Source organism: Salmo trutta, chromosome 13 (assembly GCF_901001165.1).
Source record: "Salmo trutta chromosome 13, fSalTru1.1, whole genome shotgun sequence".
Lineage (NCBI taxonomy): Eukaryota > Metazoa > Chordata > Actinopteri > Salmoniformes > Salmonidae > Salmo > Salmo trutta.
Window position 1 is genome coordinate 86,277,063 of NC_042969.1, and position 18,850 is coordinate 86,295,912.

The 18,850-nt window shown below is 42.1% G+C and overlaps 1 protein-coding gene across 5 annotated transcripts in view; it reads left to right on the plus strand.

Moving 5' to 3' along the window:
- The first annotated feature begins 524 nt into the window (after nt 1-524).
- The window catches only part of LOC115206673 (protein-tyrosine sulfotransferase 1), a 96,980-nt gene continuing 78,654 nt past the window's right edge, over nt 525-18,850 (plus strand). For 2 of the 5 annotated variants that reach the window (XM_029773861.1, XM_029773863.1), the window contains exon 1: nt 525-776. The gene's annotated coding sequence lies outside the window, so the exon portion shown is untranslated. Of the gene's footprint in view, nt 777-824; nt 897-18,850 lie in introns of those variants that run through there. The other 3 variants (XM_029773865.1, XM_029773864.1, XM_029773862.1) reach the window with 3 other exon arrangements.

Sequence of the window (18,850 nt, forward strand, 5' to 3'; positions counted from 1 at the left end):
TGGTTGTGGGCTCAAACCATTGGAAGAGTAAATCAATTATGACATTTGTATTTATCAAAATACTGTTAGCTTTTATGACGCTCCAATATTTTGCAGTGCTTTATAACCCACCAATATTTTGCAGTGCTTTATAACGCTCCAATATTTTGCAGTGTTTTATAACGCTCCAATATTTTGCAGTGCTTTATAACGCTCCAATATTTTGCAGTGTTTTATAACGCTCCAATATTTTGCCGTGCTTTATAACGCTGTTATTTGAGCTGTTGCGCAAATATTTCAAATGGAGTTCTTGTCTCTTTAAAAGCATTGGTTCATTCTAATCCCGCCCTTCAAAGCTTTCAACCAATCCTCTGCCATGACACATTATGATTTGTCTTCTGCAGGTGGTCCAATCGCAAACCGGCTTTCAATTACAGGGCACCAGGGGTGTATTCATTATCCTAATTTTGTTGAAAAATGTTTCTTAAACGGAAGCAAACTGAACGAAACGAGGAAGAACCTAACTGAATTAGTCCAATAGAAACTCTCGTTTTCGTTGCAAAACGCAACTGTTTACAACCGTGTGGACTAATGATTACACCACAGTCTCGTAAAGCAGGGGATAACGCGTTGGCAGCGATACAACTGAAGAGAAAGCAGTACCAAGTATTACTGTGTGTCGGATTCAGTGGAACAACAGCGAGCAAATTGAACGCATGGAATGTACGAGCAACGGTGTTCAACGATTAGATAAGCAGCTTGATCCACTGTCTCCGGCGCTGGATCCGCTACATTAGGTGGGTGGTTATATTGTATCAAGTCAAAGATCCCGACTGTGTAGCAATGTCCCTGTCTCTCTTTTCCCACTTCTCTTCCAGCTTCAGCGGCGCTAACCGCGACTGTCTACCCTCTACCTAGTAGGTTAACCACTACACATTTTGAGCATTACCAATTGGGAGGTTTTTTAAAAGAAAATGTCGTTTTAGCTCAGACATTTTTAATAGTTTGAATCTGTGAAATGCGCTGATGGCTTTGCATCACTGTAGGATGTTTTGGCACATGCCACCCGGTGTATGAAGGCAGAACATGTATCATGCGTCTTGGCATAACAATAATCAGGATCTGTCAAGCCCATGTTCAAATAGACAACTAAATGAATCGAGTGTTGTGTCTCCGTATTGGCAGTTATGTTCTCGTGTTTTAATTAACAAGATACATTTTTTTGTTCTTCTGCAGCCTATCAGTAATGCTTTTTTATTTTTACATTGAAATCAACAGTAACTATTGATGTGCGCACAACTAAAATAACACACGTTGCTGATATTGGCGTCTCCTATGTATCTGTAGCGGAGTTGTTTTGGTCAACAGAAGACTGACATAACTACCGTAGTTAAAATCACGTCGTTAGTCTTTTACCTTTTTGATATTTCCACATCAGATGATATCCTGTCTGTAGACTATTGATGTGGAAGACCTACTGGTCAACACAGCATAGGACATATTGGACGGAATTACGCAAACGTCAAAAGGTGTAAAAGTGTTCCAAGGGAAGCCTCCTGCACTTGGCCTTCAGTCATTTGTATTATTATGTAGCTTTAATTAATCAAGACAATATAATGAATCTCGGCAACCAGCCATGAGGTAGGTCTACCTCCCAGATGTTTTGCCATCAGCTGCTTGCCGTAACCATAACTGAAGGGGAATGGGTCTAACGTTTTTATTTTTAAAATGTATTTATGTATTTCCCATTGCACGCTATTCCTACAACTGTTGACAAAACTTATAACTTCTCTGTGTCATGTTGGAAATAAATTGTGATGACAGATGGGTATTTTTGGCGTATTCATCAAAGGCTCCTCCAGTTTACTCTTTATTGGCAATTGCCAAAGACAGAAATAGATAGCCATACATACCATCATCCTATATCTTTGTCTGGTATAGAATATATATTATTATTAATAGTACATCATGTTTTGAAGCCCCTGGCTGTTATAGGGATGGAGATGCTGGTAGAACGTGGTTGATATGGGTTTATTCGGTGCCCACATCCCGCCCCGACGGTCCATTAGACTTTGTTCACAGAAATTCCCAAATGACGTTATGCTATAGAGACCTCCTGATTTTTTTTTTCACTGTTAAGGGTTTATTCACATTTTGACTAATGGAAATTCATGACTTTTCCATGAGTTTTAACCAAATATCCAAGACCAATATTTGATGACATCTCTATGGCTGTGTTTAGACAAGCAGCCCAATTCTGATATTGTTTTCCACTAATTAGTCTTTTGACCAATCACATCAGATCTTTTCATAGAATATCTTTTTCCAGAGCTTATCTGATTGGTCAAAGGACCAATTAGTGAAACAAATATCAGATTTATTTATTTTATTTATTTTGCTCCTTTGCACCCCATTATTTCTATTTCTACTTTGCACTTTCTTCTACTACAAATCTACCATTCCAGTGTTTTACTTGCTATATTGTATTTACTTTGCCACCATGGCCTTTTTTTGCCTTTACCTCCCTTATCTCACCTCATTTGATCACATTGTATATAGATGTATTTTTCTACTGTATTATTGACTGTATGTTTGTTTTACTCCATGTGTAACTCTGTGTTGTTGTATGTGTCGCACTGCTTTGCTTTATCTTGGCCAGGTCGCAATTGTAAATGAGAACTTGTTCTCAACTTGCCAACCTGGTTAAATAAAGGTGAAATAAAATAAAAAATAAAAATTGGTCTCCCTGTGTAAATGCAGCCAAAATAGCCCACATGGGGAAAAAGTCCGGATAAATGTGCTATTGCTGCTGGTCTCTGACCCCATGAAGGCTACTATCTCCTGCCGTTGTGCCCTTGATCAAGGCACTTAACCTCCCTCAAAGTGGAATAACCACATTGTTAGGCTACCGTATGAAACGCGTTTGGTCAACCCTCCATCTAGAGAGCTGGGTGCGTCTGTTTTATCAAGGTCCTGATGAGCAGCATATGTGATGGGTTATACTGGGGACGGTTGGCCAACCTTAATATAAAATATTACAACCAAATACTTTCAATATACTATTATTCTCTCATTCAATGAATCTGGGATATAAATGGATAAGGTAGATTACTTCAAAAACAAAGTACTAGGACATGTTTATCCTATAACCTTTTTTTATATGGCTAAAATATTCATATTTTCAGGGGAGATCTATGCACAGCATGGAAGTTATTTATCAATTAGGCTATTCGATTCTAATTTTTTTTTTGCATTGCCGAAATGACCGTGTTAGCCTACTGTTTAATAGAGAGGAATGTGAGCTTTCCTATTACGGTGTCAGATTTATATCTCAACAGAGCCGGTGGAAACAAGACGGCAATGATATTAATGCTTATAGCTCGTAATCTCGCTAGTTAACTATTTAGCTAATTGGCTGTATAGTCTATCATTATTATATAGGCTGCCTGCTGCTCTGCCCCCCCCCCCCCCTCCATTTTAAGTGATTGATCATATATTTTATAACACAATATAATATTTTCATGACTGTAAGAACCCTCATTTGACAACTTCATTTAATAACATTTAGGCTTGCGTTTTCTCAATCTGCGCATTCTCAAACTGGAACAGTCTACTCGTACACCCGGATTCACAGACCGGATTCTCATACTGTAACAGTCTACTCATACACCCGGATTCACAGACCGGATTCTCATACTGTAACAGTCTACTCATACACCCTGATTCACAGACCGGATTCTCAAACTGGAACAGTCTACTCATACACCCGGATTCACAGACCGGATTCTCAAACTGGAACAGTCTACTCATACACCCGGATTCACAGACTTGTGATAAATAAAGTATATTGAAGCAGAATCAGGACGTGAATTCCCACTCTGCTATTCAATGCAGATCCCGTTTTGTTTAGCATTTGATGCTGTGTGTGAATCCGGGCCCGGTGATAGGCCACTTTGTTATATAGAGGAGCCGGTACGCAGTTCCCCAAAAACGTGAATTGTCGGCCCAGCGGCTCAAGTCGGCTCAAGTCAAGCACTGACCTTTTTTTAGGATGCACCCTCAGTTGTTTTCCTGTGTCTGTCTGAGCTCTGTGCTACTCTGCTTCCTCAGCTGCAGGGGGTGATTGATAATGGCAGGCCCTGGCTGTGTCTCAGGGAGAGTTGGGATATGCAAAATAATACATTTCCAATTTAAATTATTGACAAATATAAACCCCCACCAAAGTATTACTATTCTTCCCTGCACTAGTATTGACCAGGAAGTAGCGCGCCACCAGTATTGACCAGGAAGTAGCGCGCCACCAGTATTGACCAGGAAGTAGCGCGCCACCAGTATTGACCAGGAAGTAGCGCGCCACTAGTATTGACCAGGAAGTAGCGCGCCACTAGTATTGACCAGGAAGTAGCGCGCCACTAGTATCGACCAGGAAGTAGCGAGCCACTAGTATTGACCAGGAAGTAGCGCACCGAATAGGGTGCCATTTGAGACGCAGAAGCATTTGGTTCTGCTCGTTTCCTGGTTTGGGAAGTCCGTATCACCCTTTGCTGCTAACAGATGATATGATCACATTTTATTTTTGTACACCGTTTAGGAAAATACCTTCTCTTAGCTACCTGCCCACGGATGTGTGTTCATCCTGTTAGTTGACTAACATCACTAATATGCCTTATGATGTCCACGGACGCTGCTGCATCCAGGCTGACCGTGCATCATCCTCCTATTCATTGGCAGGTTTATATCATGTCTGTTGTACAGTCATGTATTCAAGCCATTGAGCTTTAACTGATTGTAGGGGTTTTGTTATGTAGCCTATCACCTTTGCTAATGCATTGTGATTCACAGACCGTAGATCAGTTCTATGCTGTGATTATTCCCCAGTCAGTTTGTTGCTCAGAGTGTGATGTGTTGTTGTACCTTATTGCTCAGGGAAGGTGCAGTATGCGGACAGCCCTTCACATGAGTGGATTTGGTTATTTCAGCCACACCCGTTTCTGACAGGTGTATAAAATCGAGCACACAGCCATGCAATCGCCATAGACAAATATTGGCAGTAGAGCCTATAGGTTTCTTCTTAGGTTTCGGCCTTTCTAGGGAGTTTTTCCTAGCCACTGTGCTTCTACACCTGCATTGCTTGCTGTTTGGGGTTTTAGGCTGGGTTTCTGTACAGCACTTTGTGACATCAGCTGATGTAAGAAGGGCTATATAAATACATTTGATTGATTGAATGGCTTTACTGAGAAGCTCAGTGATTTTTCAACGTGGCACCGTCATAGGATGCCAACTTTCCAACAAGTCAGTCTGTAACATTTCTGCCCTGCTAGAGCTGCCCAGGTCAACTGTAAGTGCTGTTATTGTGAAGTGGAGCAACAACAGCTCAGCCGCGACGTGGTAGGCCACACAAGCTCACAGAACGGGACCGCCGAGTGCTGAAGCGCGTAGCAAGTAAAAGTCATCTGTCCTCGGTTGCAACACTCTCACTACCGAGTTCCAAACAGCCTCTGGAAGCAACATCAGCACAATGACTATTAGTCGGGAGCTTTATGAAATGGGTTTCCATGGACGAGCAGCCGCACACAAGCCTAAGATCACCATGCGAAATAGCTAAGCGTTAGCTGGAATGTTGTAAAACTCGCCACCATTGGACTCTGGCGCAGTGGAAAGGCGATCACGCTTCACCATCTGGCAGTCCGACGGACTAATCTGGGTTTGGTGGATGCCAGGAGGACGCTACCTGCCTGAATGCATAGTGCCAACTGTAAAGTTTGGTGGAGGAAGAATAATGGTCTGGGGCTGTTTTTCATGGTTCCGGCCCCTTAGTTCCAGTGAAGGGAAATCTTAACACTACAGCATAGAATGATATTGTAGATTATTCTGTGCTTCCAACTTCATGGCAACAGTTTGGGGAAGGCCTTTTCCTGTTTCAGCATGACAATGTCCCCGTGCACAAAGCGAGGTCCATACTGAAATGGTTTGTTGAGATCGGTGTGGAAGAACTTGACTGGCCTGCACAGAACCCTGACCTCAACCCCATCAAACACCTTTGGGATGAACTGGAACGCTGACTGTGAGCCAGGCCAAATCGCCCAATATCAGTGCCTGACCTCACTTAATGCTCTTGTGGCTGAATGGAAACAAGTCCCCACAGAAATGTTCCAACATCTAGTGGAAAGCCTTCCCAGAAGAGTGGAGGCTGTTATAGCAGCAAAGGGGGGACCAACTCCATATTAATGCCCATGATTTTGGAATGAGACGTTTGACGAGCAGTTGTCTTTTAGCCATGTAGTGCATCTAAACGTGTCCAACTCCTATATGTTCTCTTCCACCTCAGTGAGTTTTTAAACTGTCAGGCTTGGTTGACTCCCTGGCTGAGTCCCGTCAGGCTTGGTTGACTCCCTGGCTGAGTCCCAAATAGTCCCCCTTTTGAGTGTACTACTTTAGACCAGAGCCATGTGGGCCCTCTTGCACCTATAGTTCAACCAGTTCCCTCTGTGATGTCCAGTTAAGGTGACAACATGCCACTGGCCAGGGAGGGATGTCCTTGTGGATTTATGGATCTCAGGTCAAGCAGCCTCCCTGCTTTTTTTTCTGCTATTGTGTCAGGGCCAGCTGGGCCTGTGTGTTTGCCGGCCTGTCTGTCTGGCTGTCTTTCTGTGGTGTCCCAGCCTGTCGGTCTGCCTGCCTGCCTGGCTGTCGGTCTGCCTGTCTGCCTGCCTGGCTGTCTGGCTCTCTGTCTCTTTCTGTCAGTGTCCCAGCCTGTCTGTCGGTCTGTCGGTCTGTCTGGCTGTGTGTGGGTGGTTGTGACATGAAAGGAGGGCAAGTTGGCTCTGGACTCCGTCATAGAGAAAGAGGAAACGTATCTAGAAGGTATATATGTGATTTATACCATATCAACTCTTCATTATCGTGCTGATACTGTAGAATTGAAAGCAGCTGCATCTCAGACAAGGCTAAAGCTTTAGGCCATGGCTCCATCCTCACAAAGAGTGAACTGGTTCCCTTCTCTGATTGTTGAAAGGAAATGACTGGAACACATTCCACATATCGTGGAAACTCCCTCTAGATAGCCCCTGCCTCTACCAGTCCAATGCTTTTACATTTGTTTTGAACTAGTGAACAAGTGTACATTTCAGGAGAAAGGAGATATTATTGGGTTTAGTTTCCCTAGCTTGTCAATATTGCGTCTGGTTATATGTTAATATCCTCTTCCATCTTGATAAAAGAGAGACTGTTGTAACATGAGTGTCAGTTAGGAATTTTCTTCTTCAGGCCCAAATTTAGGAGGCTCCTCCTCTTCCTACGGTCTGGCCATTGATTGGCATGGAAATGAGGGCCTGTTTTTAGATGGAACAGAATGGATGGCCTCCCAGGCAGTTGTGTTTCAAACGGACTTAGCATGGCGTGATGATGTGGCAATACAGTATTGATCTCTCTCTCTCTAGCTCTCTCTCTCTAGCGCTCTCTCTCTCAATATCATTTTCTCAATATCATTCTCTCTCTCTCAATCTCTCTCTCTTTCTCTCTCTCAATCTCTCTCTTTCTCTCTCTCAATCTCTCTCTCTCTCTCTCTCTCTCTCTCTCTCTCTCTCTCTCTCAATATCTCAATATCTCTCTCAATATCTCTCTCTCTCTCTCTCTCTCTCTCTCTGTCTCTCTGTCTCTCTGTCTCTCTCAAATTCAAATCCAAGCTGCTTTATTGGCATGAAAAACATTGTGTCAATATTGCCAAAGCAACAATGTATACAATATACATTGTAATAAAATTAGAAACAATAATAATATAAAATGGCAGTAAATAATAATACAGAATTAAATATAAAAATATAAATATGGAAAATGAAACTATAACGAACTTATAACTAAATAACAGTCATCTTCACCATTACATCAGTACTACAACTACTATCATCATTACCACTACTACTACCATCACCATCACTAAACTGCTGTCATTACCATTACTACCCATACCACTACTACCACCACCACCACCATCACTAAACTGTTATCATTACCATTACTACCCATACCACTACTACTACCATCACCATCACTAAACTGCTATCATTACCATTACTACCCATACCACTACTACTACCACCATCACTAAACTGCTATCATTACCATTACTACCCATACCACTACTACTACCACCACCATCACTAAACTGCTATCATTACCATTACTACCCATACCACTACCACTACTACTACTACCACCATCACTAAACTGCTATCATTACCATTACTACCCATACCACTACCACTACTACCACTACCACCATCACTAAACTGCTATCATTACCATTACTACCCATACCACTACTACTACCACCACCACCATCACTAAACTGTTATCATTACCATTACCACCCATACCACTACTACTACTACTACCACCACCATCACTAAACTGTTATCATTACCATTACCACCCATACCACTACTACTACTACTACCACCACCATCACTAAACTGTTATCATTACCATTACCACCCATACCACCACTACTACCACCATCACTAAACTGTTATCATTACCATTACTACCCATACCACTACTACTACTACTACCAGCACCATCACTAAACTGCTATCATTACCATTACTACCCATACCACTACTACTACCACCACCATCACTAAACTGCTATCATTACCATTACTACCCATACCACTACTACTACTACTACCAGCACCATCACTAAACTGCTATCATTACCATTACTACCCATACCACTACTACTACCACCACAACCACTAAACTGTTATCATTACCATTACTACCCATACCACTACTACTACTACCACATCACTAAACTGCTATCATTACCATTACTACCCATACCACTACTACTACTACCACATCACTAAACTGCTATCATTACCATTACTACCCATACCACTACTACTACTACTACTACCACCACTAAACTGCTATCATTACCATTACTACCCATACCACTACTACTACTACCACCACCATCACTAAACTGCTATCATTACCATTACTACCCATACCACTACTACTACTACCACCACCACCACTAAACTGTTATCATTACCATTACTACCCATACCACTACTACTACCACCACCATCACTAAACTGCTATCATTACCATTACTACCCATACCACTACTACTACCACCACCACCACCACTAAACTGCTATCATTACCATTACTACCCATACCACTACTACTACCACCACCACCACCATCACTAAACTGTTATCATTACCATTACTACCCATACCACCACTACTACCACCACCATCACTAAACTGCTATCATTACCATTACCACCCATACCACTACTACTACTACTACCACCACTAAACTGTTATCATTACCATTACTACCCATACCACTACTACTACTACTACCACCATCACTAAACTGCTATCATTACCATTACTACCCATACCACCACTACTACTACCACCATCACTAAACTGTTATCATTACCATTACTACCCATACCACTACTACTACTACCACCACTAAACTGCTATCATTACCATTACTACCCATACCACTACTACTACTACCACCATCACTAAACTGCTATCATTACCATTACTACCCATACCACTACTACTATTACTACCACTACTAAACTGTTATCATTACCATTACTACCCATACCACTACTACTACTACTACCATCACTAAACTGCTATCATTACCATTACTACCCATACCACTACTACTACTACTACCATCACTAAACTGCTATCATTACCATTACTACCCATACCACTACTACTACCACCACCATCACTAAACTGTTATCATTACCATTACTACCCATACCACTACCACCACCATCACTAAACTGCTATCATTACCATTACCACCCATACCACTACCACTACTACCACCACCACCATCACTAAACTGCTATCATTACCATTACCACCACTACCACTACTACCACCACCATCACTAAACTGTTATCATTACCATTACTACCCATATCACTACTACCACTACTACCACCACTAAACTGCTATCATTACCATTACCACCCATACCACTACTACTACTACCACCATCACTAAACTGTTATCATTACCATTACTACCCATACCACTACCACTACTACCACCACCACCATCACTAAACTGTTATCATTACCATTACTACCCATACCACTACTACCACCACCACCATCACTAAACTGCTATCATTACCATTACTACCCATACCACTACTACTACCACCACCACCATCACTAAACTGTTATCATTACCATTACTACCCATACCACTACTACTACCATCACCACCACTAAACTGCTATCATTACCATTACTACCCATACCACTACTACTACTACCACCATCACTAAACTGTTATCATTACCATTACTACCCATACCACCACTACTACTACTACTACCACCATCACTAAACTGCTATCATTACCATTACTACCCATACCACTACTACTACTACTACCACTACTAAACTGTTATCATTACCATTACTACCCATACCACTACTACTACTACCACCACTACTAAACTGTTATCATTACCATTACCACCCATACCACCACTACTACTACCACCACTACTAAACTGCTATCATTACCATTACTACCCATACCACTACTACTACTATTTGGAATAATAAACAACAATAATAATAATAATACTAATAACAATAATAATATTAATAACAATAATAAGTAAGTTACTGTTTACTATGCAGATGTTATTATTCAGTGTCCCTCAGGCTATGGCAGGCGAATACATATTTGGCTGCAAGAGGAGCCATTGCTCCTTCGCCCATGAGTATTTTTATTTTTTCCTCTGGGTTTAATAAGTTCAAATTGTGAATAAATGTAGTCATTTCTGTGAATAATGAATCTCTTAGTGAGGAATATTTATCACAGTAAAGGAGAAAGTGCATCTCTGTCTCTACCTCCCCTGTCGTGCAGTGACCACATACACGCTCCTCTTTGGGTAACCATGTCTTTTTATGTCTGCCGGTTTCTATTGCCAATCGGTGGTCACTCAGCCTGTACTTGGTAAGGATCTGTCTCTGCCAGGTGGTCACTCAGCCTGTACTTGGTAAGGATCTGTCTCTGCTTCGTATCTCTGACAGAGTAGAGATAATCAGCCAATTCATATTCTCTGTTTAGGGTCAGACAGCAATTTAGTCGGCTTTTGGGATTTTGTTTCGTTTTTCCAATGTTGTAAATATGAGTCTTTTGATTGGTTCATGATTTTATTTATTGGAATTCTTTCTTTTGAAGCAGTGCTGGTGTCAGCTTGGTTGGTGAGGTCCAACACCAGCTGACTGAGCGGGCTCGTTTCTTGGCTCAGCTCTTGGGTTTGAAGTGCTTTAAATTGCAGACTTGAATTTGGACTTGAATTTAGATGTAGCCAAAATTTTAATGATCTTTTCTGTATTTTCATTATTACTGGAAAGCGGCCCAATTCTGCCCTACATGCATTAGTTGGTGTATTTCTCTGGACTTGTAGGATTTTCCAACAGAATTCTGCATGTAGGGCTTCAATTGGATGTTTGTCGCACATTTTAAAGTCCAGTTTATTGAGTGGCCCCCAAACCACACTTCCGTAAAGAGCTATTGGTAGGATTACACTGTCAAATATTTTGGTCCAAATTCTAATTGGGATGTTGATTTTGAATAATTTCATTTTTATTGCATACAATGCTCTGCGGGCTTTTTCTTTGAGTGCATTCACTGCCATATTAAAGTTTCCCGATGCAGATATGGTCAGACCAAGGTAGGTGTACTTTTTAGTGTGTTCAATTATGGTGTTGTTCAGGGTGAAATTTATATTTGTGTTTCTGACATCTGTTTTTTTTTTTTTTTGGAAAGTCATGATTTTTGTTTTTTGGAAATTTACTGCCAGGGCCCAATTATGGCAATATTGCTCTATAATATTAATGTTCTGTTGAAGACCTTCTTTGGTTGGTGATAGAAGTACCAAGTCATCAGCATATAGCAGGTATTTCACCTCTGTGTCAAATAGTGTGAGTCCTGGGGCTGGAGAAGGGTCCAACATGTCAGCTAATTCATTGATATAAATGTTGAAAAGATTTGGACTCAAACTGCAGCCTTGTCTCACACCTCAACATTGTGAAAATAATTCTCTTCTTTGGTTTTTTATTTTTATTGCACACTTGTTTTTTTGTGTACATACATTTTATTAAGTCATACACCTTACCACCAAGCCCACTTTGGAGAATTTTGTAGAATAGCCCTTCTTTCCAAATAGAATCAAATGCTTTTTTAAAGTCAATAAAGCAAGCAAAGATTTTGCCCTCTTTTTTTGGTGGACGTGTTTATTGATTAGCGTGTGTAAGGTGTATATATGGTCAGTAGTGCGACGGTTAGGGAGAAAGCCAATTTGACATTTACTTATTAAATTTTTTTCTTGAAGAAAGGTTTGAATTCAAAATGCTACAGAAAACCTTTCCCAAGTTACTGTTTATGCAAATTCCCCTGTAATTATTGGGGTCTGATTTGTCTCCACTTTTGTGGATAGGGGAGATGAGCCCCTGGTTCCAGACATCAGGGAAGCAGCCAGAAGTTAAAACCATGTTGAACAATTTAAGCACAGCATTTTGCAACTCAGGTGTGCTGTTTTTCAGCATTTCATTTCTGATGTTGTCTAGACCACAAGCCTTCTTTGATTTAATAGATTTGAGCTTTTCATTTAGTTCTTGTTGGGTTACTGGGTAATCTAATGGATTTTGGTTGTTTTTAAATTACTGATTCAAGGATGTTCAATTTTCCTTTTAATTTCTAATTGCTTCTGTTGTAAGTCTTTTTGTGGGATGTTTTTGTATAGATTATCAAAATAAGTGTTCCAAATTCCTACATCTTGTACGGCTAATTCTTGTGGCTTTGTCGTGCTTAAATTGTTCCACATGTCCCAGAAATGATTTTGGTCAATTGTGTTTTCAATTTCATCAAGTGTCTTGTTGGTATAATTCAATTTATTGCGTTTCAGTGTTTGTTTATACTGTTTCAAAGTATTCATATCGTAGCTCTGGGTTGTTTTGCTGCTTGTGTTTTTCGTTTGACATTTGTCTTAGAAAACAACTAATTGTTTTACATTCATTATCAAACCATTTGTCAGAAACATTTTGTTTTTTTGTTTCTGATGTTGCATTTCTTTGGTTTTCTCAAATTTGCTTTCGATGCTGCTTTTTGGAATATGCAGTTGATGTTTTGAGTAGCCGAATTGACACCATCTTTATTGTTTTGGTATTGTGAGTTATTGAAAAACTGTATAGAGTTCATCATTTCATTTGAGTTCAACGTTTCAATGACTCTCTCTGCACTGTTTGGAGCCCATCTGTACGATTGGTTGTAGAGTTTATTGGGCTGTTTTTTTGAATGAGTATTGCCGGTTAAGTTCTTCAGAAACACGTTGATCTGACTGTGATCTGACAATGGTGTCTGTGGTCTGACAGTGAATGCACTAATGGAGGAGGGGTTGATGTCAGTGATGGCATAATCGACTACACTTGTCCCAAGAGCTGAGCAGTAAGTGAACCGACATAGAGTCCCCTCTGATTCTACCATTAAGAGTTTACAGGCCTAAGGCTCGACAGAGATGCACTAACTCCTTCCCATTTTTGTTCAGGATTTGGTCAGGACTGTTTCTATTATTTATAATAGGGCTACTGTACAAGGAGAGGTGTCCAAATATGTGGTGGTTACCTCCATCAGTGTAGTCAGGCTCAGAACCTGTTCTTGCATTGAAATCTCCACAAAGAAGCACTTTACCTTCTACCTGAAATGTAATGATTTCTGTGTGGAGGTTGTCAACAAACTGATCATCATAATATGGTGAATCTGAAGGAGGAGCATAAGCTGCACATATGTATACATCATTGTCACAGTAGATTGTACCTTTTTGTTAAGTTTTAACATTTTTATGTTTGATTGATGGTAGTAAACTTTCTCTATAGCCTGAGGGACACTGAGTATCTATGTCTCCACGACACCATGTTTCCAGTAGGATTATGATGTCCTGTACCTTGATGTTTTTAATCAATTCTGGATTTGTTGTTTTAGAACCAAAATGTGAAGAGTATAGGCCCTGGATATTCCAAGAGCTGATAGTTAATGATCTCATTTATAATAAGTGATATTCACTGGTTTGAGCAAAGTACATTGAAGAAAAACAAAATAATAATAATATACATACATACATACATACATACATACATACATACATACATACATACATACATACATACATACATACATACATACATACATACATACATACATACATAACTATAATACCGGTGCCAATAAAATTAAGAATAGTTGTAAACAAATGAATAAGATTGCACAAAAAATAAGTACAATGCAATCTGCAACCGTGTGTGTGAATTAAAGGGTCTGTCTTAGCTCAGTAGTCTGCATATTAGTTGCAGTAGTTGGAGCACCTCTCCAATCTCTGATTGTTCTAGGGGTCTTTTTGCCAGAGGTTACCTCAGCATATGTAGGCTGATGATCTGAATGATATATGGTGTGGACTGCATCATGTGGTGTACTTCTCTGAAGGACAGTGTTCTGTCCCACCCTGGAGTAGTGATCAGAGCTGTGTTGTGATGGGCCAGGTCTAGTAGTTCTGTGTTGTGATGGGCTGGGTCTAGTCGTGCTGTGTTGTGATGGGGCGGTTCTAGTCATGCTGTGCTGAGGCGGGTCTTGTCTGGTAAATCTGTGTTGTGATGGGCCTGGTCTAGTAGAGCTGTGTTGTGATGGGCCTGGTCTAGTAGAGCTGTGTTGTGATGGGCCTGGTCTAGTAGAGCTGTGTTGTGATGGGCCTGGTCTAGTAGAGCTGTGTTGTGATGGGCCTGGTCTAGTAGAGCTATGTTGTGATGGGCCAGGTCTAGTAGAGCTGTGTTGTGATGGGCCGGGTCCAGTAGAGCTGTGTTGTGATGGGCCTGGTCTTGTAGAGCTGTGTTGTGATGGGCCAGGTTTAGTAGAGCTGTGTTGTGATGGGCCAGGTCTAGTAGAGCTGTGTTGTGATAGGCCAGGTCCAGTAGAGCTATGTTGTGATGGGCCAGGTCTAGTAGAGCTGTGTTGTGATGGGCCGGGTCCAGTAGAGCTGTGTTGTGATGGGCCTGGTCTAGTAGAGCTGTGTTGTGATGGGCCAGGTTTAGTAGAGCTGTGTTGTGATGGGCCAGGTCTAGTAGAGCTGTGTTGTGATGGGCCGGGTCCAGTAGAGCTGTGTTGTGATGGGCCTGGTCTAGTAGAGCTGTGTTGTGATGGGCCTGGTCTAGTAGAGCTGTGTTGTGATGGGCCAGGTCTAGTAGAGCTGGGTTGTGATGGGCCTGGTCCAGTGCAGCTGTGTTGTGATGGGCCTGGTCTAGTAGAGCTGGGTTGTGATGGGCCGGGTCCAGTAGAGCTGGGTTGTGATGGGCCTGGTCCAGTAAAGCTGTGTTGTGATGGGCCTGGTCCAGTAGAGCTGGGTTGTGATGGGCCAGGTCCAGTAGAGCTGGGTTGTGATGGGCCTGGTCCAGTAGAGCTGTGTTGTGATGGGCCAGGTCCAGTAGAGCTGGGTTGTGATGGGCCTGGTCCAGTAGAGCTGTGTTGTGATGGGCCAGGTCTAGTAGAGCTGTGTTGTGATGGGCCTGGTCTAGTAGAGCTGTGTTGTGATGGGCCTGGTCTAGTAGAGCTGTGTTGTGATGGGCCTGGTCTAGTAGAGCTGTGTTGTGATGGGCCTGGTCTAGTAGAGCTGTGTTGTGATGGGGCGGGTCCAGTAGAGCTGTGTTGTGATGGGCCAGGTCTAGTAGAGCTGTGTTGTGATCTGGTCTAGTAGAGCTGTGTTGTGATGGGCCTGGTCTAGTAGAGCTGTGTTGTGATGGGGCGGGTCTAGTAGAGCTGTGTTGTGATGGGGTCTAGTAGAGCTGTTTTGTGATGGGGTCTAGTAGAGCTGTGTTGTGATGGGGCGGGTCTAGTAGAGCTGTGATGTGATGGGCCGGGTCCAGTAGAGCTGTGTTGTGATGGGCCGGGTCCAGTAGAGCTGTGTTGTGATGGGCCGGGTCCAGTAGAGCTGTGTTGTGATGGGCCGGGTCTAGTAGAGCTGTGTTGTGATGGGGCGGGTCTAGTAGAGCTGTGTTGTGATGGGCCTGGTCTAGTAGAGCTGTGTTGTGATGGGCCTGGTCTAGTAGAGCTGTGTTGTGATGGGCCTGGTCTAGTAGAGCTGTGTTGTGATGGGCCAGGTCCAGTAGAGCTGTGTTGTGTTGGGCCTGGTCTAATAGAGCTGTGTTGTGTTGGGCCTGGTCTAATAGAGCTGTGTTGTGTTGGGCCTGGTCTAGTAGAGCTGTGTTGTGATGGGCCTGGTCTAGTAGAGCTGTGTTGTGATGGGCCTGGTCTAGTAGAGCTGTGTTGTGATGGGCCTGGTCTAGTAGAGCTGTGCTGTAATAAGCCGTGTCTGGCTCTTCTCTCCTGGGGATGGTGGAGGTACTGTTGTTTCAGAAGGTGGGGCGGGGCACCTCTGTTGCTGGGGTGATGGACGTGTGGGTCCCTGCCAAGTGTTGCATCTTTTAGGTCCTTGGCAAAGGTTCTGATACTGTCCTGATCCAGATGTACATTATGGTTTAAGTGTTGACATGTCAGAGTGGGGTGGTGAGCCGTTCTGACGTTGAGCAGTGAGACAGTCCACAGTGATCTGTTGATTTATATTGTCCATCAACTGTCCTGGGAAGTCTTTTCTTGGTAGGAGGGTGGACACAACTATATTGGTTGTTGGGAACCGAGCCTGTGTCCGTTCTGTCACTCTTCTCACTGCCCCAGATACACCTTTGGCATGAAGGTGGTTTGTGCCAGAGTGGATGATGATGTTGTCGGGGGTATCAATCCTGGTCTGACTGAGTAGCTGCATTGCACTGTCAGTTGTAGGACACCAGAACTTATACACCTGGTGTCTAGGGAATAATCTTTCCTGGACTAAGAACTTCCCATTTGAATCAATAAGGATTGCAGTTGTGGGTGATTGTCTGAGTGGAGTAGACTGGGAGACTGGTAGGCTGGTGCAGTGTCATCAGGCTGTGTGGTGGAGGCCATGCTGGTCTCAGGTTCTGCTTGTGTTATGCCAAGCTGGTGGACATGTTCTCTAGATGCAGAGGACATAATGACTAGCTGGTGGTTGAGGAGGTCAATGTACCTCTGTCTTTGTTCTAGCTCCTTTCTTGTTGTGCTCAGAAGGTCTCTGAGGTCATCATTTGTCTGACTCAGTTTGTACATTCTGCTTTCTAATTTAGCAATAGATGCTCTGCTCTGCTCTCCTCCCTGAACTGTTTCATCTCTTCTTTTAGTTTTTGGACAGTGTCATCCTCTTGAAGCTTGTTCTCTCTGAGTTCTATGACCTCTGCTTCGACTAGAGAGAGGGTGTTGTGGAAACGTTGCATAGCAGGAGTTCTTGGTGTTGTAGGCATGTCCTTCACTCTGTCTGCTGATGGTGAGGTAGGTAGAGGGACACTGAGGGGCTTCTTGCTGGGTCACAGAGACCGTTGGGGCCTGCTTTTCTCCATCTCCCTCCTTGACTTTTTCCTCAGTTTCTGAGATGAGTTCAGCTTCTGCTTTTAGGGTAGCAAACCTATTCTCAAAAGCTTGGAGGCTTGAATCATTGCCTTGTATCAATACAGTTCCATTATTATATAAGTTTACTGTTTGATACGTGTTGCTCTGGTCAGCTTCTTCAAAAATGCTGATCTGACATCCTTGGCTGATGCCTCTTTTTTTTGAGAAAGGGAAATGGTTGCAAATAACCCTTTTTCGTTATGTGTGTGTTTTGATGTTAAAAATTAAATTTGCTCTTGTTTTGCAACTGGTAAGATCTGCAAACAGGCATTCATGGTTCTGTCTCATCAACAAACTTTTCTTAGCTTTCTCTGGTGGGTAAACAATATCCATAGCAACGCTGGTGATGTTGGCTACAACGTCGCAATGGAAGCGTTGTTTCTTGTATTATTGTCTCTTGTGTCTTTTAGAGGACTGTTTCACTTTGATGTCCTTTTTCTTCTGTCCTTATTTTGTCTTATTTTGTCTTTCTTTTCTTCTGTTAACTAGATATTTGTTATTCTTTGTTAGCTAGCTAGCTTCTTCCAGGAGAGTCCCTAGCAACTGCTTAGCAACTGGTAAACAATTCAGCTAGCTAAGATAACTGTACAATTTAATGAAAAATGGTTACTTTTTCAAAAGCCTATCTTCTTTGTTTGTTGCTTGTTTTGTCTCCTATTCGGTCTTGCAGTTTTCTTTTGCTTTTTTCCGATGTACTTCACTTTAAAAACCTCTAGAAAACCATGTAAATTTCAATATTTGTAGGAGCTCATTTTTTCAGCAGCTGCTGCTCAATTTGGAACCTCTCTCTCAATTCTCTCTCTCAATTCTCTCTCAATTCTCTCTCTCTCTCTCTCTCTCTCAATTCTCTCTCTCTCTCTCTCTCTCAATTCTCTCTCTCTCTCTCTCTCTCTCTCTCTCAATTCTCTCTCTCTCTCTCTCAATTCTCTCTCTCTCTCTCTCAATTCTCTCTCTCTCTCTCAATTCTCTCTCTCTCTCTCAATTCTCTCTCAATTCTCTCTCTCAATTCTCTCTCTCAATTCTCTCTCTCAATTCTCTCTCTCTCAATTCTCTCTCTCTCAATATTCTCTCTCTCTCAATATTCTCAATATTCTCTCTCTCTCAATATCATTCTCTCTCTCTCTCTCTCTCTCTCAATTCTCTCTCTCTCAATTCTCTCTCTCTCAATTCTCTCTCTCTCAATATTCTCTCTCTCTCAATATCATTCTCTCTCTCTCTCTCTCTCAATTCTCTCTCTCTCTCTCAATATTCTCTCTCTCTCAATATCATATATATTCTCTCTCTCTC